This window comes from Eulemur rufifrons, chromosome 24 (assembly GCF_041146395.1).
Source record: "Eulemur rufifrons isolate Redbay chromosome 24, OSU_ERuf_1, whole genome shotgun sequence".
NCBI lineage: Eukaryota > Metazoa > Chordata > Mammalia > Primates > Lemuridae > Eulemur > Eulemur rufifrons.
In genome coordinates this window covers 11,981,712-12,000,739 of record NC_091006.1, presented here as the reverse complement: position 1 = coordinate 12,000,739, position 19,028 = coordinate 11,981,712, and positions in this window count along the sequence as shown.

Genomic DNA, 19,028 nt, shown 5'->3' with positions numbered 1-19,028 from the left:
TCACATACATAAAATTCACCCATTTAAAGTATACAGTTCGGCCGGGCACGGTGGCTCATGCCTGTAATCCTAGCACTCTGGGACACTGAGGCGGGTGGATCATTTGAGCTCAGGACTTCGAAACCAGCCTGAGCAAGAGCGAGACCCCATCTCTACTAAAAAATAGAAAAGAAATGATTTGGACAGCTAAAAATATATATGGAAAAAATTAGCCAGGCATGGTGGCTCATGCCTGTAGTCCCAGCTACTTGGGAGGCTGAGGCAGGAGAATCACTTGAGCCCAGGAGTTTGAGGTTGCTGTGAGCTAGGCTGATGCCACGACACTCTAGCCAGGGTGACAGAGCGGGACTCTGCCTCAAAAAAAATAAATAAAATAAATAAAGTATACAGTTCAATGTTTGGGCTTTGGTTTTTTTTTTTTTTTTTTTTTTGGTTTTTTTTTTTGTATATTGCAGAGTTGTACATCCATCAACAGAATCAATTTCAGAACATTTTCATCCCCCCCAAGAGAAACTTCATAGCTCTTAGCAGTTAAGTTCCAATTTTCCCCTCCCCCTGGCCCCTGGCCATCGCTGATCTACTTTCTGTCTCTATGGATTTACCTATTCTGGACATTTCATATACGTGGAGTCACACAATATGGTGGCCTTTTGTGTCCACTTCACTCTTAGTGCAATGTTTTTAAGGTTTGTTGTTTATCCATTGACCAGGTGTTGGGTGTTTTGGTTGTTTCTCCTTTTAGGCTATTGTGAATAATGCTGCCGTGAACTTTTTATATTGAAACTTACATTTTTGCAAATTATCATCAGTGAGTTTGTTCATCTATTTATGCCTTTATTGGCCAAGCAAATAGCCACAGTGAAAAATCTCTGAAGGCAGGGACATTGCTTTCATGGTCACCCAGAGTGTACTGTATATAAAGTGTGGCAATATTCGAGATGAGGGACAGTTGATGGACATGGTACTTTTCTTGACGGAACTCCAAGGAGCAACTGAAAATAATGAATAGACCTGTGATAACAATGTCTATGTCTTATTTACTTTTGGATTTGATTGCCTGGGTCATCTCTGGCTCCCAGGACTGTGACCCTGGTCAGTCTCCCTGACCCCTGAGCCCACGCAGGCCCTGCCACGAGAGCAGCCAGGTGTCTGGCAGAGTAGCTGCACCTCTAAGGGACTGGACTCATGTGACAAGTTTGTGGGTCCCCTGTATGCATCAGAAGCTGGTTCGTTCACAGTCCTCCTGAACGCCCATCAGAACTTTGCCCCACGCCCAGGCATAGGGTCAACTTCAAGGATGGATGGTGGGGGCCAGAGTGGCCTCAAGGGACCGGGGAGGAGGCTGCTGGATGACCCAGGCAGGAGGGGTGGTGGCTGCACAAGGTGGCCAGCAGGGAGGTGGGAGGAGCAGGCAGATTCCCTGGCATTGGCTCCCGGGGACTGGCTGCCTGTCCTAGGATGGGGACCCTACCACGGGTAATGATGCTGAATGACACCCCGGAGTCCCTTGTCGGGGAGGAATGCCACCTCCCCCTGGGCTAGAGCCCCATGAGGGTGAAAGCAAAGTTGTGTTGGCCACGGGGGTCTCCCAGCCCTGGCCCCCCGCAAACAGTAGCTGCTCAATAATGAAAGGCTTAATCAATCATTCAGCTCCTCCAGGGGGCAGGGACTGCAGGGTGGGGTAGGAAAGGGAGGGTCCCAGCAGGGTGGGCCTGGGTGGGCACGCCTTGGAGGTGAAACATATTTAAGCCCTGGGTCCTGTGAGTGCAGCGGCATGTTGGAGACACAGCGGGAGCAGGATGGACGACCCCAACCGTTTGCAGGGTGAGTGGGGGTGGGGACGTGAGGGGCCCCGGCTGATCTTGTGGCCCTGGCTGCAGAGTGGCAGCTGGGGCACCCAGAGAAGGACTGGGCTCGTGTAGGATGGCTTCCTGCCCTCTAGAGTGGGGAGGATTTAGTGGTGTTTGGGAAATGAAATGAAATTATGCAAGTGAGCTGAGCAGAGGACTGGGCACACGGTCCCCTCTTCCCAAGTGTCTGGGGTCCTTTAGCCCTTGGATGGAGGGGGACCTGGGGGAGGGCAGAACAGGCCTGAGGCACCAGCCAGGGGTGCTATGGGGTGAGGAGCCTGGCACAGGAAAGTGACTCCCCATGTTGGAAGCCACCTGAAGTCTAAAAGGGTCCTTGAGGCCCGGCGCGGTGGCTCACGCCTGTAATCCTAGCACTCTGGGAAGCCGAGGCGGGTGGATCGCTCGAGGTCAGGAGTTGGAGACCAGCCTGAGCAAGAGCGAGACCCCATCTCTACTAAAAATAGAAAGAAATTATCTGGACAACTGAAAATATATATAGAAAAAATTAGCCGGGCATGGTGGTGCATGCCTGTAGTCCCAGCTACTGAGGAGGCTGAGGCAGGAGGATCGCTTGAGCCCAGGAGTTTGAGGTTGCTGTGAGCTAGGCTGACGCCATAGCACTCTAGCCTGGGCAACAGAGTGAGACTCTGTCTCAAAAAAATAAAAATAAAAATAAATAAAAAAATAAAAACATAAACGGGTTCTTGACTTTGTGTAAGAGAATCCAGGAGCCAGCAGACGGCATAAGGTGAAAGTGAGATTTATTTAGAAATGATCGGAAGTGCTCCACAGGCAGAATGGAGGCAAGTTCTCCCTGTAGAAGAGAATCAGCCCCCCAGATTCTATTGTCTTTTTTTTAATTAAGTATCGGCTTAATTAACAAGGGGAGGAATATTTACGGAAGGGGAGGTGTTTTTCTGAAATCAGGGTGACACCCTCTATTTTTTTCCCATCTTGGTTTTAACCGGTTGGAACTTGTCTCCATCCTGTTTTGATCAGGGTAATCTGAAACTTTGTTTTGAGACTTCTTTTTTTTTTTTTTTTTTTTTTTGAGACAAAATCTCACTCTGTTGCCAGGGCTAGAGTGCCGTGGCATCAGCCCAGCTCATAGCAACCTCAAACTCCTGGGCTCCAGGAATCCTCCTGCCTCAGCCTCCCGAGGAGCTGGGACTACAGGCATGCGCCACCATGCCCAGCTGATTTTTTCTATATATATTTTTTTAGTTGTCCAGATAATTTCTTTCTATTTTTTAGTAGAGACAGGATCTCGCTCTTGCTCAGAGCTGGTCTTGAACTCCTCACCTCGAGCGATCCACCCGCCTCGGCCTCCCAGAGTGCTAGGATTACAGGCGTGAGCCACCGCACAGGCCTTGTTTTGAGACTTCTTGACTCAGTTAGTTCCTGTTGTAGCAACGCCCAAAGCGATGCCTCAGGCAATGTCTGTGCTAATGTCGTCGGAAGCAGTGGCCAAAGTAGTGCCTGCCAGTTCCCTGCCTCACAGCCCTCCTGCCTGCCTTCCCCAGCTGTGGGGTCCCTAATAACAGCAGGAGCTGTTATCACGACCATTTCAAAGATGTGGACATTGAGGCCCAGAGAGGTGCAGGGTCTGGGCTAGGAGGTGGCGAGCCAGGGACTGACCCAGGGCCTCTGGTCCAAGTAGCCACTGTCACCCAGGGGCCGCCTCCCACCTTAGACCCTGAGTGAGCTCCGAGCCCGGCCCAGGGGAGGGGGTCCCTAGGGGGCTGCGGGCTGCTTTGGGACTCATCTGACCCTGTTCCCCTCCCTCCCTCAGGCCCAGGGTCCTCAGATGCCCCAAAAAAGCAGAGGCAGGAGCGCACCGTCTACAACAAGGAACAACTGAAAGAGCTAGAAAAACACTTTGAGACGAACAGGCACCCCACCCACGAGGACCGAGAAGCCCTGGCTGAACGACTCAACCTAACGGAGTACCAAGTGCAGGTCTGGCCCCCCCATCAGCCCGTAATGACAAGATCCGCTCTCCATCACTGTCACTCTCCGGGTGCCTCCCTCCCTCCCTCCCACAAGGCGAGGAGCACCCCGCCCCCCCGTCTAGCTAGCAAGGGGTCCCTCCAGTGAGGAGCCAGGGTGGCACCCCAAGTCCCACTTCAACCGTGTGTTGGCATGAACCCGCCAACACAATGGGCCCAGACTGGCTCCACAGGGCCTCCCACTGGGTGGACCTCAGTGCCCCTGTGACCCTGGGGACCCTCTCCCGCAGAGCCTCCCCAGGCCACGGGCTCCTGGGGTCCTGGGAGCCAGGCCTGCCCCACCACCCCTCCCTTCACCCCGGAGACCTCTAATTGGGTTTGGGGTGGAGGGAGAGGCCTGAGGCTGGCCCTCCGTCCTTCCTCCCCACCCACCCCAGCGTGTCTCACACCTCCTCCCTCCCCTCTGTCCACCTCCCCAGGTGTGGTTCAAGAACCGCAGAGCCAAAGACTCTCGGCTCCAGCGACAACTGCAGCGACCAGAGGGGCCAGCGGGGCCAGGCCATGGAGCCCCCGCCCCTGGCGGCCCTGTGTTCCCACAGGGCCCGGGTCTCCAGAACCCCACTCTGCCCGGCCCCTCAGGAATCTCCTCAGCAGCTGAACCTGCCTTCTGCAGCATCGACCAGGACTGGGGGGCCCCTGGGTACAGCACCCAGGAGGGCGTCCGGGCTGCCCCCGGCCCAATTTCAGGCCCAACCCTAGGCCCACTCCAAGACCCACTCTCAGGCTCAGGCCCAATCCCAGGCCTACTCCAAGGCCCACTCTCAGGCTCAGGCCCAACCCCGGGCCCATTCTCAACCCTGGGCCCATTCTCAACCCCAGGCCCACTCCAAGGCCCAACCCCGGGCCCATTCTCAACCCTGGGCCCACTCCAAGGCCCAATCCCAGGCCCACTCCAAGGCCCAATCCCAGGCCCAATCCCAGGCCCACTCCAAGGCCCAATCCCAGGCCCACTCCAAGGCCCAATTCCAGGCCCACTCCAAGGTCCACTCTCAGGCTCAGGCCCAATCCCAGGCCCATTCTCAGTCCCGGGCCCATTCTGAATCCCAGGCCCACGCCCAGACCCAATGGCAGGCCCGTTGTGTCCTCAGAGCCCCCATGCCTCCAACTTCTCAACTAATGTATTATCTGACATCACAGACCTCTTCCCACCCCAAGACCCCTTCGAGGTCTCCTTGGTCTCCACCATGTCTGGGCCCCAAGAGAGGGATGATTTTGTAGACAAAAACGACCCAGGCCCCAGGTCGTGACTGGATTTATAGGGTGTTGTGCCTGCAGCTCCGACTTCACTGCGAGGTCCTTTCTTCAGGCCGATGCACCACCTTTTACCCAGCCTGCTGACAAGGTTCCAATTTGCTGCCTTCACTGCGGCCATCACAGGTAGCCCTGCTATGAACGTGCCCACCTGGTCATCTGGGTGGAGCGTGAGCATTTCTGTGGACTAGGAGAGAATCACTGCTCATGGATATGTTTAGCGTTAGCCCAGGAGCCCCGATGATTGAGAGATTGAGATATTCACACATGTTCACTGAACAATAAAAATCCTCATGTGTCCACTTTTGTATCTGTTTTTCTTTATTTGAATTTATTCTCATATTCTTTGGCAATTAACTTGCTGCAAACATCTTTCCCATTTGTATTTTTTTTTTCATTAATAGCATTTCTTGATTTTACTGTCTTTCAGTATTTCTCAAATTACCTGGTGCTATGGGCCAGTTGTCTTGTTTTATTTTTCATTTCCATCAGTGGCAGACATGTTGTAAAACACAATATTAATCATATTAAAATAAGTTTTACAAGATATCCCCACTTTCAAACTGACAGAAAAGTTTTTTTTTTTTTTTTTTTTGAGACAGAGTCTCACTCTGTTGCCCGGGCTAGAGTGAGTGCCGTGGCGTCAGTCTAGCTCACAGCAACCTCAAACTCCTGGGCTCAAGCGATCCTACTGCCTTAGCCTCCCGAGTAGCTGGGACTACAGGCATGCACCACCATGCCCGGCTAATTTTTTGTATATATATATATTTTAGTTGTCCATATAATTTCTTTCTATTTTAGTAGAGACGGGGTCTCACTCTTGCTCAGGCTGGTCTTGAACTCCTGACCTCAAGCGATCCACCCACCTCAGCCTCCCAGAGTGCTAGGATTACAGGCGTGAGCCACCTCACCCAGCCAGAAAAGTTTCTTAAAGCCGGTGTTTCTAGAAGCTTCTGTCACTACTATGGAGACAGAGCTTACATGTGGCACTAGTCTGAAGTACTTGAATTACTGCTTTGAAAATTGCTCAATTTTCTTTTTCCTTCTAAGACTAATGTTTTCTCTTGCTTGCCTGCTTAAGAAAGCTTTCATTATCACATGGTCATAGATATGTTTTGTTCTCTAAAATTTTTTTTTTTTTTTTTTTTTTTTTTTTTTTGTTGAGACAGAGTCTCACTTTGTTGCCCAGGCTAGAGTGAGTGCCGTGGCGTCAGCTTAGCTCACAGCAACCTCAGACTCCTCGGCTTAAGCGATCCTACTGCCTCAGCCTCCCGAGTAGCTGGGACTACAGGCATGCGCCACTATGCCCGGCTAATTTTTTCTATATAGATTTTTAGTTGTCCATATAATGTCTTTCTATTTTTTTAGTAGAGACGGGGTCTCGCTCAGGCTGGTCTCGAACTCCTGACCTTGAGCAATCCACCCGCCTCGGCCTCCCAGAGTGCTAGGATTACAGGCGTGAGCCACCGCGCCCGGCCTAAAATTTTTATAGTTTTAGTTTTCCATGTAACAATGGCTGGATACATTCCGGACAGCCCTCATAGGTCTTCAGTACACTTAGGGTTGATTGTGTATGGTGTGAGGTAGGGATTCTTCTTTTCTCATGGATTTCCAATTGTTAAGTTGTTGAGAAGCTTGTAATTTTCTTTCTCATAAATCAAAGGCCTATCAATATGCAGGTCTGTATCTACAAAATTTTTATTTTGGGTTCTTGGTCTCTAGCTCCTTGCACCAGTACCATCCTGCCCCTTCCCTCTGTCCTCTCCTTTCCTGTATCTTTTGCCAGCCTCTTGTGGTCATCCTGGCCTCTGAGTCTTCCCACAGCTAGTTCCCTGACCCAGTCCTGTTCTCATTTAGCAAATGCTCCAATCCTCTTAGGTCAGGACAGCCTCAGCAAAACATAGGGAGAATTAGTGGGGATTTGGAGGAACATGTGAGAGGCCGTGGTTGGAGGTGGGGACAGACTGCCTGGATATAATGAAAAACCCTCTGGCTTAACAGAGAGACCCTGACAGGAAGGCACACAGAAAAACAGACGGAGACCCCACAAACAGACTGAGGGACAGAGAAAGACTGAGGGGCAGGGAGAGAGGGAAACTGAGGCACAGGGGGTTTCTTGCCCTCAAAACCAGAACAGGCAGGGTCCCCTCAGCATGTGTCACTTTCCATGTGATAGCAGCTGCCCTATGTGCTCTAATAATCTTACAAAAGGTCCCTTGAGGTTGGCAGCCTTTAATCCCTTTACCTGTGCAGGGTTACACCAAACATCACAGTGTTTAAGTGCCTTTCTGAGTAGACAGAAAATATCCAAGCTGAGTATCCTTCAGGCCGCCCAGCTGGAGAGCACAGCCCTTAACCCCGCTACTCTTTCGAGCTGTGCCGAGCCCATCTGCTTCTTGGACTATTTGGAGAAGGACGTGTAGACAGCTGGACGTCCATGAGACTGGGTAACAACTGCACCTTCTCCATGCGTGTGGGGTGTGACCGGCATGGAGTTGTGCCACTTACGCACTCAGCACACAGCCTGGCTTGCCGGAAGCACCGAGTAAAGGGGTGATTTTATTCTGCCATTTAGACAACACCCCTTTCCTCTATCTCTTCCCTCCTCTGACTCATCTCCCACCTCTCTGCCCTGCACAGACCCATCCCTCTCCTTCCCTGGTCTCTCTCCCTCCCTGTCAGTCCCTGGGCTTCTTCCTAGCAGGTTTCCCTGGCCTTGACCTAGTCGAGCTCACCACCTGCCCCAATCCTCTTAGAGCCAGGCCAGCACCTGCAGAATCCCAACCAGGTCAGGGGAGAGTCGAAGGGGACACAGGACATACTGGCAGATGATGTCAAAACCCTTCTCGGGCCCCTGCTGGCATCTCCTCACACCGCTGTAGTGACAGAGACTTCGGTTACAGCAGTAGGTGCCGTCAGGGCCTCTTCCACCCCCTCCCCTGCATAAGCCCCAGGGAGACGCTGTCCCTGATTTGTCATCAATGACTCGGGCCGTGGCTGAAACGACATGCTGTACATGTTCACAGACACACTTGATTGTCTTTGCAGTTAATGACAAAAATGGAAAACCTTCCAATTTCTGTCCTCTCTTTTGGCTGCACTCAGCTCTGGAAATGGGAATAGGATGGAAATTTATTTTTAGTACTGTAATCATTCACTTTTGTATATTTGGAATTTGGAATTTCTTTCCAGAGAAGTGCTTTTATTTTATCTTTAAAAAACTGTATCTTGGGTAAAGTAAAACTGTAATACTTGTAGCTGACATAAGAAAAACCCTACAGAAATCTCTCTCTCTCTCTCTCTCCTGGAATTAATAAATGAATTTGGCAAAGTTCCAGCAAACAAAATCAATAAAAGAAAATCAATTATATTTCTATACGGTAGCAACAAAAAAAAATTGGAAAATGAAATTTTAGAAAGAAATTTACATTATTTACAAAAGAGCTGAAAACATAAAATACCTAGGAAGAAATCAATTAAAAGATGTGCAAGATAACTACAACTATCAAAACATTGCTGATACAAATTAAATAAGACCTAAATAGGTAGGCAAGGTGGTTCACGCCTGTAAATCTCAGCACTTTAGGAGGCTGAGGCAGGAGGATCACTTGAGGCCAGGAGTTCGAGGATGCAGTGAGCTGTGACCACAACATTGCACTCCAGCCTGGGCAACAGAGTGAGACCCTGTCTCAAAAAAAAAAAAAAAAAAAAAAAGAAGACCTAAATAAATAGACAGGCACCCATGTTCATGAATATTCTCCCCAAATCTGCCTATAAACTCAATGTGATCCCAATCAAAATCTTAGTAAGGCTTTTTGATGAAGTTGCTAAGATGATCCTGAAAGCAGATGGAAACGCAGATCTAGAATAGCCAAACAATCTTGAAAAAGAAGAACAAAGTTGAAGAATTTATACTACCTAATTTCAAGATTTATTGTAAAGCTACATCAGTCAATAAAATATGTTATCGGCATAAGAATCAACAGAGCAATAGAATAAATACAAGAAATAGCTCCGTATTTGCAATCAACTTGTTTTTGAACAAAGCAGTAAGTCAATTGGGAGGGTGTATAACAAATGGTTTGAGACAATTGGATATCTATGTGGGGGGGGGAGGGGAATGAGCCTTGACTGCCACCTCACTCCAAAGGAAAAGCTAGAACCCGGAGGCTTCTAGAAGGTTCCATGGAAGAATATTTTTATAACCTTGGAGTGAGCAAAGATTTCTTAGGATACAAAAAGCACTAAACATGAAAGAAAAAAATGATATATTGGGCTTTGTCAAAATTAAACATTTCTGCTCATCAAGAGATCTTATTAATAAGATTAGTAAACAAGCCACAAACTTTGGAAAACATATTCATAGTGAGTCTACATGACAAAGAACTTGAATCTGGGCTCCATTTTTTAAATCCTACAAATCAACAATAAAAAGACAAACAGCCTAACTTTTTTTTTTTTAGCAACCTTAAAGATTAAAAATATTTTTATTTATTTTTCTTATTTTTTGTAGAGACAGGGGTCTTAATATGTTGCCCAGGCTGGTCTCAAACTCTGGGCCTCAAGTGATTCTGCCATCTGGCCTCCCAAAACACTAGGATTACAGGTGTGAACCACGATGCCCGGCCAAAAAATTAATACAAAAATTCTGAGAGTAGCCACCAACGCTGAAAGTGTGCATAGAACTTATAAATGTCACCGGCACACATGCCAGTTCATAAAGCACTGTATCATTCATTTGATCTTCAGAGCAACTCCGTAATGTAGGCCTGGCAGATTCTACTTCCATTTCACTGAGGAGGAAAAGGAGGCACAAAAGCGTTAAGTATCAAACGCACCTTGTTAATCGCTCCTATTCCAGACTATAATCCAGGTTTTCTGGATCCTAGACCATTTCCGCTGCCTTGCATGGTCCTTCCAACTACCTATTTTTCACTTGCGGAAAAAGTAGGGCAGATAATTAGTTCACTACAGTAAATATCTACAGATAGGCACAGAATGTGTCTAACAGACCCGATAATCTGCCAGAGGATTTCTGGAATCCTTTTTTAACCATGCAGTGGTGGTTGACACCTGACACCAATCTGTACTTTTTTTTTTTTTTTTTTTTTTTTGAGACAGAGTCTCACTCTGTTGCCCAGGCTAGAGTGCCATGGCATCAGCCTAGCTCACAGCAACCTCAAACTCCTGGGCTCAAGCAATCCTCCTGCCTCAGCCTCCCAAGTAGCTGGGACTACAGGCACGCGCCACCATGCCTGGCTAATTTTTTTTTATATATATATTTTTTAGTTGTCCAGATCCTTTCTTTCTAATTTTTTAGTAGAGACGGGGTCTTGCTCTTGCTCAGGCTGGTCTCGAACTCCTGAGCTCGAGCGATCCACCCACCTCGGCCTCCCAGAGCGGTAGGATTGCAGGCGTGAGCCACGGTGCCAGGCCAGTACTTCTAGTGCCAAATGAGAAGCTAGATTTACCTGAGAAGTCAAGATGATGATTAAACGGCTCTAGAAGTAGAATCAGGTCCAATTTTAAGAGTCACTGAGAAAGGTGCTTCACCGTGCTTTCAAATACTTCAGAGGCTTATCTCCTGGTTGGGAGATGAGAGCCCACAGGGTAGGGTGATAGATCGAGGCAAGAACAGGAACACGGCGTAGAAAACCAGAAGGATCAGCAAAAACCCCACAACCAAGTGCTCCCTCCCTCGGGACACTCAAGAAACCAACTACTGAGAAGTTAGACTGCGTCTCACTTACCACCTCCCAAGCCAGGCCTACCCCGGTGAGGCTTGTGGCCTGAGACCAGGGAACGTGAGTTAAGCTAGGACGACGCCACGGGCAACCGTCCAGGAAGCCACGGATCTACCACAATGGCCAGAGCCCGGCCGGTCCCTGGAGGAGTGAATGTTCATTCAGAACCAAATGTCCGCTTCCGAACCAAAGGTTGGGGCTCACTCGAGACCCCAACCCTGAGCGTACACCAGCTCCCAAGGGTCGCCCCGACTGGAAGAAGAGAGTCGGCCCTGGGTTGGGGTTCAGTGGGGACGCGTCAGAGACGAGGAAAAAAGAATCAAGACGTGGAGAGGCTGTACTCCTGCCTGACTTTTTGAAATGGGCAAAAGACTTCAAGACACCTCACATAAGAAGATATACAAAAGGCCAATAAACACATGACATAATTAGTCATCAGAAAATGCATATTAAAACCAAAATGAGCTGCCAATGCACACCCATAGGAATGGCTAAAATCAAAAAGACTGACATCATACCTGTAATCCTAGCACTCTGGGAGGCCGAGGCGGGTGGATCGTTTGAGCTCAGGAGTTCAAGATCAGCCTGAGCAAGAGCGAGATCCCATCTCTACTAAAAATACAAAGAAATTATATGGACAACTAAAAATATGTATAGAAAAAATTAGCCTGGTGTGGTGGCGCATGCCCGTAGTCCCAGCTACTCAGGAGGCTGAGGCAGGAGGATCGCTTGAGCCCAGGAGTTTGAGGTTCCTGTGAGCTAGGCTGATGCCATGGCACTCTAGCCCAGGCAACAGAGTGAGACTCTGTCTCAAAAAAAAAAAAAAAAAAAAAAAAAAATACTGATAATCTCAAGTGTTGGCGAGGATTTGGAGCAATCAGAATTGTCGTTGCTGGTGAGTGCAAATGGTAAAATCACTTTGGAAAACGATTTGGCGATTTTTTTGTTTTTGTTTGAGAGACAGGGTCTCACTATGCTCCTAAGGCTTATCTCAAACTTCTGGCCTCAAGAGATTCTCCCACCTTGGCCTCCAAAAGTGCTAGGATTACAGGAGTGAGTCACCGCACCCTGCTTGGCAGTTTTTATAAAGTTAAACATAAACTTACCATATGACTCAGAAATTCTTCTGCCAGTATTTACACACGAGAAATTAAAACATATGTCCACAAAAAGACTTGTACAAGAATGTTCATAGCAACTTTATTCATAAGAGATAAAAATGGAAACAGCCCAAGTGAATAGCTAAGCAAATAGTGGTACATCCTTACGATAAGGGGCCACTCAACAATGAAAAGAAACAAACTACAGATACCCAAAATAATACAGAAGAACCTCAAAATCATGATGATGAGTAAATCCAGACCCAAAAGACCATGGTAAAAATTCATTTTTATGAAATTCTAAAAGAGGCAAAACTAATCTATAGTTGCAGAAGGCAGATCAGTGGTTGCTGAGGGGGAGTGAAGGGGAAATAGAGAGAAAATGACCACAAAGAGTCCCCAGGGAACTTTTTGGGGTGATGGGTGCTTCTTGTTTTGGGTGTTGATATCACAGCTGTATATATTTATCAAGTCAATCACACTGAACACCTAAGACCACTGCATTTTATCTAATGTAAATAAAACATCTATTTTTTAAAAGTTGATGCTTTAAAGTTGTGTGAATTTTGGTCTGGGTATGATGACTCACGCCTGTAATTCCAACAGTTTGGGAGGCCAAAGTGGGAGCATTGCTTGAGACCAGGAGTTTGAGACCAGCCTGGGCAACATAGTGAGACCCCATCTCTACAAAAAAGAAAATTTAGCTGGGCGTGGTGGTGCAAGCCTGTATTTCCAGCTACTCAGGAGGCTGAGACAGGAGGATCACTTGAGCCCAGGAGTTTGAGGTTGCTGTGAGCTGTGATGACGCCACTGCACTCTAGCCCAGGCGACAGAGAAATACCATGTCTCAAAAATAATAATAATAAGTAGGGGAGGAATATATACAGAAACTCTCTGTACCATCTTCTCAATCTTTCTGTAAAAACAGAATCATTCTTAAAAAGTAAAATCTGTCAGGCACGGTGGCTCACGTCTATAATCCCAGCAACTCAGGAGTTCAAGACCAGCCTGGGCAACATAGTGAGACCCCCGTCTCTTAAAAAAAAAATCTAAAAAGTGTATCAAAAAGAAAAAATGTAATTATGTGTGTGTAACAAGTTTGTGAGGAGTCAATGAGTTCTTAGCACAATGACTAGACCATACTGCTTCCAACTCCGACAGTTTTCCTGCTGTCTCTCAGTTCCTCCATCCTCATCTTCCTCACACCCTCGGCATTTATACGTTGTCTTATTTTATTTTTTAAATATGCGTCCAGTGACCATGTGAATACTGCTGGCCCGCCCTGACAATGGGGCATGTCCCCTTTTTCCATCCCTTCCTGAGCTCTCGTCCCGCGTCCTCTGCCGCCCCCTTGTGGCCGTCCTGGCGCCGCGGTCTCCCCACTGCCGGCTCTCTGACCCTGGCCTGGTCCCAGTTAGCAAATGTTCCAATCCTCTTAGGCCAGGCCAGCCTCGGCAGAGCAGAGACAGAATTAGATCGGATTTGCAGGTGGGAGACACATGACAGGCCACTGGGAGAGGGGGCGGGGACAGAAGGTTTGGACAAAACAAAAGCCCTCCTGCTAATCTGATAGACCGTGGTAGGGACAGACACAGACACACACGGAGCAGACCGAGGGGCAGAGGCACAGAAAGGATTAGAATGAGCCTCCCACCCAGAGAGGCGTAGACAGTGTTCCACCTCTTGACCACGGAGGGCCTGGGGACTTTGTTATGTCTCATCTAGATTTCTAGGTGCACAGATTACCGTCTCTAAACACAATAGCATTTCCCTCGGAAAGGAACCTGAGTTCCTTGGCACAAAGGCTGATTCAGGTCTTGCCTGGAACGTCTCATCAAGCCTGAAAATAGGGAGCTCTCAAAAACGCCTGTAATCCTGGCGCTCAGGGAGGCCGAGGTGGGAGGATTGCTTGAGGCCAGGGGTTCGAGACCAGCCTGAGAAAGAGCGAGATCAGCCTAAAAATAGAAAAAATCAGCCTGGCGTGGTGGCGCGGGCCTGTAGTCCCAGCTACTTGGGAGGCTGAGGCAGGAGGATCGCTTGAGCCCAGGAGTTTGGGGTTGCAGTGAGTTATGATGATGCCACGGCACTCTACTCCAGGCCACAGAGTGAGACTCTTGTCTCCAAAAAAAAAAAAAAAAAAAAATGATGGGGGTTATGTTGGCAGAACTCAGGCACCAGTTTGAAGAAGCCAAAGGTAGACTGGGCACCGTGGCTCACGCCTGTAATCCTAGCACTCTGGGAGGCTGCGGTTGGAGGATCGCTCGAGGTCAGGAGCTTGAGACCAGCCTGAGCAAGAGCGAGACCCCGTCTCTACTAAAAATAGAAAGAAATTATCTGGACAGCTAAAAATATATATAGAAAAAATTAGCCGGGCATGGTGGCGCATGCCTGTAGTCCCAGCTACTCGGGAGCCTGAGGCAGGAGGATCGCTTGAGCCCAGGAGTTTGAGGTTGCTGTGAGCTAGGCTGACGCCACGGCACTCTAGCCTGGGCAACAGAGCGAGACTCTGTCTCAAAATAAATAAATAAATAAATACAATAGCTAAAAGGTGGAAACAAACTGATGAATGGATAAACAATATGTGGTCTATCCGTACAATGGAATATTATTTGTCAACAATAATATGAAACGAGGTACTGATAAGCCCTACAAAGTGGAAGAACCTTGAACACATTATGCTGAGTGAAAGAAGCCAGACACGAAGGCCACATATTGCAAGATTCCATTTATATAAAACATCCAGAATAGGCAAATCCATAGAGACAGAAAGTAAATTAAGGTATACCAGGGGTGGGGGTGAGGGGGACGTGGGGTGTGACTGCTTAACGGGGTCAGGATTTCTTTTTGGAGTGATGAACAGTTTTGGAACTAGAAAGTGATGATAGTTGCACAACGTTGGGAAGGTACTAAGTGACCCTGAACCAATCGCACACTTTAAGATAGTTAAAATGGTAAGCTTTGTGTCATGTGTATTTTAGCACGATAAAAAAAAAAAAAAAAATGGCCAGGGGGTAGAGGCAGGACAGGAGAATGGGCGCCTTCCTCCTTCTTCCTCCTTTAAACATAGGTTTGAGGCCTGAAGATGCAATGGCCGTCTAGCCATTGCCAAGTGCTGAAACCAAGCAGATGAAAATCCACCAAGCTAAAGATCAGAGAATTAAAAGATAGAAAAATCCGGAAACCCTGAGCTGACTACCAACCTTGAGATCTCTTGACAGTGAATGAATGTCCTTGAAGTTAAAAAAAAAAAAAAAGGCCAGGCGTGGTGGCTCACGCCTGTAATCCTAGCACTCTGGGAGGCCGAGGTGGGTGGATCGTTTGAGCTCAGGAGTTCGAGACCAGCCTGAGCAAGAGCGAGACCCCATCTCTACTAAAAATAGAAAGAAATTATATGGACAGCTAAAAATATATATAGAAAAAATTAGCCGGGCATGGTGGTGCATGCCTGTAGTCCCAACTACTCGGGAGGCTGAGACAGGAGGATCGCTTGAGCTCAGGAGTTTGAGGTTGCTGTGAGCTAGGCTGACGCCATGGCACTCACTCTAGCCTGGGCAACAAAGTGAGACTCTGTCTCAAAAAAAAAAAAAAGTTGTGGGGAAGAGCCTGCCTGTCACAAGGTGCTGCAAAGTGGGGTCGCAGAGAGGTTGGGCTGAGGGAAGACGAGAACTTGGCCTTTTTCCTGGGTGGAGAAAAGTGACGAAGGGCAGGGAGGCCAAAAAAAAGGCAGTTCTCTGAGTCAGAAAGGGAAGACCCCAGATATCAAAGAGACAGTGCAGGCAAAAAAAATCTTTCGTTTTGCACGTGACCTTGGTCATGCTGCCCTCATGTGCCCAAGCTCAGCAGGGAATTGCCTGGACCCTCCACCCCTGTTTCCCTTCCTTCCTGCCTCCACCAGATCTTCACCCGAGAGATGAAGTCACTTTGTCTGAGGTCCCACAAGCAGCAAGTAGCGAAGCTGGGATGGGTTATAGCAGGAAAGTGTCTGAAGAAAGAAAGATTTGACAATTTTTCTTTAAAAAGTGTCATGTCACCAAGCCAAAGAGGTGATTCACTTGACTGTACTAAATCCCGATGGCCAGAAGTGACTCCTGGTGATCCACAGCGATCCGTGGGAATCCACTGGGATTCCATAATCTTGGACGGTGATCCCAGGTGAACTGAGAAGATGCAGTTCTCAGACTTAGCCACGTGTTGTCGCTGTTGGAAAGCAAGTCACTGTGTCGCCCCGTTCAGGATGAGTGACGTTCTAGCTGAATTCTCTTTTCCTGAAGGGGTGAATTGTCTTGGTGAAGCCAAAATAGGATCACGGCACTTTCAGGCATACGGTAAAATAGAAATCAAAGAGCCGTGGTAGATACGTCTAGGGCTCACCGTTTTTGCAAGTTCTCATCCGCTTCCTGAATATGGAAGACTGAGTTTCCTAGCCAGGTGCTGCAAGTGTGTAGGGGCCTTGTGGGCGGGGCTCGGCCAGTGGGCGGGGCTGTGTAACTGATTCTGGCCAATGGGCTGTGACTAAAGGTGATGTGCTCACTTCCTGGGTAACGCCTTTAAGAGCCGAAGCACGCGTCCCTGGGCTCTCCCTGCTCTGTCTACTGAAATGCCGCGGGTCCAGGTGCAGCGACGGGAGAAGGCACCTCCATCAGTGTAGATCTATCTGCACTGTCCAATAAGATAGCCACTAGCCACACATTACATGCGTTTGAATGTAACACATTTAAATAAACTGAATCATTCAGTTCCTTAGTCACACCACATTTCAAGTCCTCAGCAACAACATGAAGCCAGTGGCAATGATGTTGGACAGGACGGATAGAGAAAAATTCCATCGTGCAGAAAGTTCTATTGGACGGCGTTGCCCTGGATCGCTCGCTGGCTGCATAGAGGACAGTTGCGGGGAGAGGGCTTTGCATGTGTTGTGTTAATCCATGGAGATTTGAGTTTGCTCTTGTTAGATTCCACTGAAGCATAGCCAACCTAGCCTGGCCCTGCCAGATTTCTTGTTTAAACAAAGAATTTAAGAGTTTTGTGTCAATGTAATTATCAACTGGTGCCGCAATGTGGCTTAGCTAACGCAGAAAACTGAGAGCTGAGAATGTTGATACCACGCTGACCCCAAATATGAGAGAAGCTGGCAACTGAGGTTACGGTCAACTCCATTGGATCTCAGTTGCTCGCATGTCACTCTTGGTCATCTCTCTCTACCTGGCTTAGAACTATGCCACCAAAGGATTGTTATACTTAGAAAATCATCAGTGTCATTAAAAATAAAGACATGTGGGGGCTTCGTTTCTTGTTGTTATTGTTGATGGTTATCTTGTGGCTTTTCGCAGATGTCACTGGGCATAGAGCCATGGAACATGGGTGGTTTCATGAGTCACCGGCATTGGGCTTGGGGGAGAAGCCATTTTATTTATAGCATGAGTGGGTCAATGCTTGAAAGTTAATCAGATTAGAATTGTATTTTATTTGAGGAAAGTATGTGCTTCATGACCCGGCCAGAGGCCGGGTGTGGTGGCTCACGCCTGTAATCCTAGCACTTTTGGAGGCTGAGGTGGGAGGATCACTTGAGGCCAGGAGTTCCAGACCATCCTGAGCAAGAGCAAGACCCCATCTTTACAAAAAATAACAAAACTAGCCAGGCTTGGTGGCCCATGCCTGTAGTCCCACCTACTCAAGAGGCTAAGGCAGGAGGATTACTTGAGCCCAAGACTTTAAGGCTGCAGTGAACTATGATGATGCCACGGCACTCTAACACAGGCAACAGAGCAAGATCCTGTCTCAAAAAAAAAAAAAAAAAAAATTACAAAAACATTGAGTTCCTCAATTCTGAAGGAACTGAAACATCCAGTGGTCTTCATGTGACCTTCTGCCACGCAGGTTATAGAATACAAGAGTCCCCCTTATTTGCAGTTTCGCATTCCACAGTTTCAGTGGATCATCATATCCGTGATCAGCCATGGTTCAAAACTATTTAAATAGAAAATTCCAGAAATAAACAACTTACAAGTTTTAAATTGCACACCATTCTGAGTAGCAAGATGAAATCTCATATCTTCCACTCCACCCTCCCCAGTGAATCATCCCTTTGTCTGATGTATCCACACAGTATATGTCACCTGCCCGTTAGTCACTTAGTTGCCATCCTGGTTATCAGATCGACTGTCGTGGTATTGCAGCACTTGTATTCCAGTAACCCTTATTTTACTTAATAATGGCCGCAGAGCACAAGAGTAGTGATGCTGTCCATTTGGATATGCTAAAAAGAAGACATAAAGTGCTTCCTTGAAGTGAAAAGATGCAAGTTCCCAACTTAATAAGGAAAGAAAAAAAATCACATGCTGAGGTTGCTAAGATCTACGGTAAGAACAAGTCTTCTATCCTTTAAATTGTGAAAAACAAAAATAAATTTGCCCTCAGTATACTGTCCGTGATTTCAGGCATCCACTGGGGGCGGATCTTGGAAGGTATCCCTGAGGACACGTCCCCAGCCATTCCATTCCTAGGTATATGTCCCAAAGAACTGCAAACAGGCATTCAAACAAAAACTTGCACTTGAACGTTCATGGAAGCACTAGTCACAATAGCCAAAAGTTGGAAACAATCTAAATATCCATCAAATGATAAGTTAATAAACTAATGGAAGATTATTTAGCCATAAATAGTAACAAAATACTGATATGGTACCACACGGATGGACCTTGAAAACATTGTGCAAAGTGAAAGAAGCCACAAAAGGTATTGTATGATACCATTTATATGCATTGTCCAGAGTAGGCAAATCCATAGAGATAAAAAGTAGATTAGTGGCTTCATAGGGGAGAGGTTGGGGGCAGAGAGTATAGAGGTTTCTCTTTGTGGTGATGAGAATATTCTCAGATTAACTGTGGTGCTGATCGCATATATCTGTGACATACTAAAAACCATCGAATTGTGCACTTTAAATGTGGGAATCCTATGGTGTGTGAATTATAACTCAATCAAGCTATTTTTAAGAGGAAGAAGCACCATAGCTGAGGCTGCGACTTTTTCTTGTTCTCAGCACATTCCCCTCCTCTTGGTCATCTGACCCATCCC